Source organism: Macaca nemestrina, chromosome 8 (genome assembly GCF_043159975.1).
Source record: "Macaca nemestrina isolate mMacNem1 chromosome 8, mMacNem.hap1, whole genome shotgun sequence".
Lineage (NCBI taxonomy): Eukaryota > Metazoa > Chordata > Mammalia > Primates > Cercopithecidae > Macaca > Macaca nemestrina.
The window spans coordinates 92,423,362-92,430,182 of NC_092132.1; the positions used below are offsets into that span (position 1 = coordinate 92,423,362).

General features: G+C 39.6%; 1 pseudogene; it reads left to right on the plus strand.

Annotated features, from left to right (window-relative positions):
* The first annotated feature begins 663 nt into the window (after positions 1–663).
* Positions 664–1,655, plus strand: LOC105463394 (E3 ubiquitin-protein ligase RING2 pseudogene; annotated as a pseudogene).
* The last annotated feature ends 5,166 nt before the right edge of the window (positions 1,656–6,821 follow it).

Below are 6,821 nucleotides of genomic sequence, written 5' to 3' on the forward strand. Positions count from 1 at the left end.
TTTATATAGAAAAGAAAATATACAAGACTCTAGGGAAAAAAGTCGGAATACATATTATGTAATATTCTGTAGGTCTAAAGACTTTTTGAGGGGGAAAGGGGAAATGATGGCCAACTGAATGTTTACTTAAGGATACAGAACTATGAAAAATTTCTGAGCCAGAAGTGTACTTTAAATGGAACCAAACTCTGTGGAAAAGAATATATATATTTAAATTAATTTATTTAGTTTTTCTGAAATGGAGTCTCGCTCTGTTGCCCAGGCTGGAGTGCAGTGGCGTGATCTCAACTCACTGTGACCTCCACCTCTCAGGGTCAAGAGATTCTCATGCCTCAACCTCCCAGGTAGCTGGGATTACAGGTGTGTGTCACCAGACCAGGCTAATTTTTGTATTTTCAATAGATACAGGATTTCACCATGTTGTTCAGGTTAGTCTCAAACTCCTAACCTCAAGTGATCTGGCTGTCTCGGCCTCCCAAAGTACTAGGATTACAGGCATGAGCCATTGTGCCTCGCCAAACTTAGACATATTTTTAAGAGAAAAGAAAAAGTACTGAAAATGGAGTCCCTTCCAAAAAGAAAATCATAAATTAAGGGGAAAATATTTGAATAGTCCTGCTAGTCTAGGTCAAAAAGAAAATTGGGCTGGGGGCAGGAGCTGCAATGTCTCAGGCTGTGCAAACAAATGGATCTCAACCATTAACCAAAACATGGGAGTTCAGTTTATATGAATTACAACGAACACCTGAAGAGGCGGTAATAGATGGCTTAGAAATTGGGGCTTCACCTCAAAGTCTACACAGTGAAATAATGGGCCTAATTTGTTTGGATGTGTTGAAAGACACCATGACCACAAAGGAGTGTTTACATCATTTTTGTGCAGACTGCATCATCACAGTCCTTAGAAATGACAGCAAAAGACACCCCTCCTGTCAAAAAAAAAAAAAAATCTGTTTCCAAAAGATCACTAAGGGGATCTTTCAGCTCTTGGTGGTGGTAGCAATGGGCTCAGTGTTAGGGATGCCAGAAAATGCCATAGGGTGAGAAAGGAAAAAAGAGCTAGGATTATCAAAAATGAGGTGGGGTGGTAGGCAAATAATTGGGAAGGCCTCGTAAGCCTTATACTTTAGTCTAAAATGTTTGATGCACTCATCAGTAAAATTTACCCAAGTCGTGATGAGTATGAAGTTCTTGGAGAGAGAGTATTAGCCAATATCCACAAGCACAGTAATCAGTGAGCACTCAGTCTCAGCTCTGAAGAAGGACTGAAGGTACCAGTCAGGAGCAGATTACAGTGAGGCAAGAAACAACAGACTGAAAATGGTAGCAGAGCAGAAGAGAATACTGATAGTTTGCACTGTAGTGCATCCACACAGAAAAATAAGGAAACAGGCCATAGTCACAAATGGACTAAAACATCTGCTGATTCTGGGCTTGAGCTTGATCTTGACAATGCAACATTTGCCATTGATTCAGAAATGGATGGTGCTAGTGAGATTGAATTAATATTCAGGCCTCATCCCACAATTATGGAAAAAGATGATAGTGCACAGATAAGATACATAAAGACTTCAGGTGACACTGCTGTTGATCACTTATCCAGGTATCTGACTATGAGGTTAGTTTCAGAAGAACTTTGAAGCCAAGGTACATAAAACTAGATGAACCACGGCCAGAGCAAAACTCAAGTATCAGACACCATGGCCACTGGCATCACCAGACTATATGGCCAAGAGTTCAAGTCTTCAGTGGTGATCTAGGAGTCTGGGGATTCTTTGGGCAACTGACAGAAACACAAACAAGGGGTCTTGTACTACAATGTCTGATGTTCTCCTAGGCAGATTGAAGTGCTGACATCATGGGTATTAGGAGGAAGGGTGGCAGGAGAAAGGAGCTGCCAAGATCACATAGCTCTCTGGCCCTTTACTCCTGCCTATGGCAGCTGGCAATCAGGGAACACATGAGGTCGCCAGGATCATGGGGGCTGGGGGACCATTTCTCAATTTGCTGACATCAATATGTAGGCTGGAGGAATGACACATCCCACACATCTCAAAAAGTCAACTCTAGATGGGATATCTGAGGGTTTTATATAATTCTAACCAAAATCCTGCTCTCTAGATTTCTCCGTACTGTAGATAATACATTTGGTAAAGAACACATCATGAAGCCTTTCAGCTATTGGCTGTAGGAGCAACAGGCTAAATGTTAGGGATGCCACATAAAGCCATCAGGTGGGAAAGGGAAAGAAGAGGGAGGGATGAAAAAAATGAGGTGGGGAGGAAGGCAAAGAATTGGAAAGGCCTTATAAGCCTTATACTTCAGTCTAAAAATGATGGGAATCTACTGAAAGGTTATAGGCAGGGGGAAGATAGGATCATTCACTTTCAAAAAAGTGAATCACTCTGGAATGTTGCATCTGTTGTCATCAGGCTGTAAACTGAAATTGTCTAGTTTGTGTTACATTTATGAAATACAAATTGAATGACTTAAGGCCAATTTTATAATATTTCCCTTAGCCCTAGAGTATCATAATAATATGGATAATACAGTCTATTTCTGAAGTGTTAGAGAATGTATCAGTCAGGGTTCTCCAGAGAAACAAAATCAGTAGGACACACATAGACATAGAAGAGGGGATTTATGATGGGAATTGGCTCATGCAATTATGGAAGCTGAGAAGCCCCCTGATTCGCCCTCTGCAAGCTGGAGGCCCAGGAGAGCCAGGGGTGTCATTCAGTCTGAGTCTGAAGGCCTGAGCACCAAAGCAGCTGAGAGTGTGACTCCCCGTTTAAGGCTGAAGGCCTGAGAACACAAAAGGCCAACAGTGTTAAATCCCAGAGTCCAAAGGCCCAAGAACCTGGAGCTCTGATGTACACGTGCAGAAGAAGATGGGGATGACTCGGCTCTAAAAAAGAGGCCTTTCTGTTCTACTCGGGCCCTCAACAGATTGGATGGTGCCCATCCCACACTGGTGATGGCAGGTCCTCTTTGCTCAGCCCACTCAATCAAATGCCAGTCTCTTCCAGAAACACCCTCACAGACACACCCAGAAAGAATGCTTTACCAGCTATCTGGATGTGCCTTATCCCAGTCAAACTGACATAAAATTAACTACCACAGAGAAGTTAAGGTGTAATTCATATCAAAGATCTCCTGCATACTTCACACCTGGCTAATATTGACACTTAGCCAATAAATACTAATATTCTCCACAAGACCCTTTTTATATGTATATTAGAATTAGGATTTTGTTATTTGGTATGGGAAAACATTCATAGTATTTTCTAAGAAAACATATAATATGCAGAATTCCAGAAAACAGCCCTTTGATGGTAAACAGAGCAATCTGTACTTTATTCCTTAGCATAGATACTTGCTTCTTGAAATAAAAATGGTGTTTCCAATAAGGGGTGAGTTCTCAGAAAGTTTTGTCCTTTCGGAAAAAAAAAAAAAATCCTCTTATTTATTCTTCAAGCTAGTAAATATAGTGAAGAGACAGTAAAGTGAAGCAGAACTCATCATTCTACTTCCCTATAAGTTTTTTGAAGGCATTCAAATAACACTGAGCCAAAAAGATGCTTTTTCTAGCTCTTCATCTTGTCTTTGAATTTAAAATTTAAAAATTAACACAAAAAGCATGAGCAACAAAAGAAAAAACAGACTGGACTTTATCAAACTTAAAAACTTTGGTGTGTTAAAAGACATTGTCAAGAAAGTGAAAAGACAACCTACAGAATGAGAAAAAGTACTTGCAGATCATGTTTAATAAGGGTCTAGAAACCAGAATACATTTTTTTAAAACTCTAAAAACAATTTTAAAAAGACAAGCCAATTAAAAAATGGATAAAGGACTTGACTTGAACAGACATTTCTCCAGAGAAGATATACAAACGGCCAAAAAGCACATGGAAGGATGCTCAACACCATTAGTCACTAAGGAAATGCAAATCAAAACCACAGTGTGATAACACTTGATACCCACTAGAAGGGCTAAAATTAAAAAAAAAAAAAAAAAAGATAATAACAAGTCTGGTTAGGATGTGAATGTAAAATGGTGTGGCCCTTTTGGAAGATAGTCTGGCAGTTCTTCAAAAGGTTAAACATTGAGTTACTCTATGACCTAATCACTCAAGAGAAATGAGAAAAGCCTACACAGAAACTTGTACATGAATGTTCATAGTAGCATTATTTGTAATAGCCAAATGTAGAAAATAAATGTCCATCAACCATGAATAGGTGAATGTAAGGTTTTTCAAATGTAGAAAGCAGCAAAATTCTATACATGCTACTGTGGGGACCCACTCGGCCCCCAGAGTTGGTATGAAGATTGTTTTAAACTGAAGGCATTTGAGGGTCAACAAACTGATGGCATTTGAGGCATTTGTGGAAAGAAGCTTTTTGGAGCTTCCCTTATCCTACTAGAAGCAGAAACTTCTAGGAGTGAGGCTGCCACAAAATCCCTCTCCAGGGAGTTTTACAGCCCAGAAAAAGATGAAGACCACTTGTACCTACATAAACAAAAATCATCACAAATTTTCTTATCTTCTATTTGTTCCCCTAAAAATCCATTTGTCTTTCATAAGGAAACCATTGGATCTGCCCACAGAAGTCCCTTCTTCCCTCTCCTCTTCCCCTATGAAAGCTGCCATATAAACCTCTACTTTAGCAGTTCAGGAGCCGCTTCTTTTGTGTTCTACATATGAATAAACTTTATCTTTTCTCCTGTTAATCTGTCCATTGTCAGCTAAATTAGCATACCCCAGTCACTGAACCTAGATTGGTAGGGAAAAAGGTTTTTCCTCTCACACCACACTATGAATGAACCTCGAAAACATTATGCTAAGTCAAAGCAATCAGCCACAGCAGGTCACATGTTGTGTGAATCTATTTATATGACATATTCAGAACAGGCAAATCTTTACAGACAGAAAGCAGATTGGTGGTTGCCAGCGGCTGGGGGAAAGAGGAACGGGGAGTGACTGCCTATGGGTACAGGGTTTATTTACGGGTAATAAGAATGTTTGAAACTAGGTAGAAGTGGTGGTGGCCAAACTTGGTGAATGTACTAAGTATCACTAAATTGTTCATTTAAAAGTGTTTATGTGAGTTTCACTTCAATAAAAAAAAAATTAAAAATTTAACTGGGGCTCAACTTTGATGAACCTTGAATGACAAGATAAAGTCTTTAGATTATAGCCCATAAATAACTGGAAACATTTCATAAATATTTCTTAAAAGCAAACTTAACATTTTAGGATAATTAATTTCTAATGTATGCGTTTATCCAAGATCAAAGCACCCAGTTAGGAAGTAGAGCATTCAATCGACTTGTCTAAATGAAGCTCCCCAATTGCCAAGCCTATTTTTTTTATTTTTCCCCCACTTAATGAAATTGGCAAATATAGTGACTGGTTCTGTCTGCATTCAGTTGTGTGTGATCACAGAGCCCCTTTCAGTCTTTAAACAAGAATCATTTTATGGATACCTGAGATAGTAACAGGGTTTTGAAAACGCTAATCTATGATGATCTGAAAGTAGCATGAAAAAGTATGTACAATAAATGAGAAGAGTGAGATAAGAGAGAAGAGCAGTGCCAGAGACAGAGAAAATAAGTCAGAGGCAGCCAGGTGGTGGCCTGTAATGTCAAAAGATTGCTTGGCAGGAAGTGAGGCCTGAACAGGGGTTTGCTCCTTTCACATGGAACGGAGGGATCACGATCCGTTTTCTTAAGACTCGGGCAACCTGAGACAACATTTCAGGAAAACTAAAGAGGAAGGCAGACTTCTGGAAACTCAGACAACAGAAAGCCCTGTATCTGTTAATTTATACTGGATTTCTAAAATTGCTCTACATTTGTGCAGTTTACACCTCAAATGATTCACATTTTTGCCCTTGAATAGACAAAGACTGCTACAAAGGAGAGGAAAGGGGACAGAGAGCGAAGGTAACAGCTTTAAGGTCTTAGCACTTCATAGAAGCCCTGACTCCAGCCACATGGAGCCACCTACCGGGAATTGATGGGCTGCTGAGGAGGAAACCTGGTTTTTTTACCTCGCATTCAGGTTTATAAGTCAAAAGCCACATCATGACACCTAATCATTTACTTCTCTATTTGGTTTCTTTTTTTTTTTAATTTTCTTTAAATACTCAATTAATATAAAGCCCCACGGGATATCAGTGATAAACTCTCATTTTCAAGATAAATGAAATGGCCAATATGGTCTGTAAACTAATAGATCAATAAAAAAACACCCAGCTTAGGACTATAAGGTGACTTCTTTATGACTGAGTAAACCATCTTTAGCAGCTATTAGAGAAGAAACACTGTCATAAATCTATTTCTTACTGCATTCCCATAACACCTTATGTGTATTTCATGCCAGGAGGCCTCACCTGTAGTGAATGTATTCATCTCCGCCATTAGACCATGAGCTCTCTGAAAGTAGGAACCTTTTCCTATATTTCTGCAGTACCAGTGGTCAGCACAGCACAGAGACATAGAGGAAATGTTTAGTTAATAATATGAACTCTGTCTATGGCTCATGAGGTCAGAGACTGTATGCCTTGCTCACTGTTGTGCCTTCAATACACAGTTCAGATGTAGCACATAGTAAGACCTCAAACATGTGTTTGTTGAGTGAATGAATGAATGAATGAATGAATAATAGGTTAATTAAGGGATGCAGATATTCAGCTATTTTCATTTCTTAGAACCCTCTTCCAGTATTAAAATATCCAAATACTTCTGCGCGCTCACGCGGAGCCAGCGCCTGGGCCTGGAACAGGGCCGTAGCTCCCAGCTTCCCCCACCACCTCCC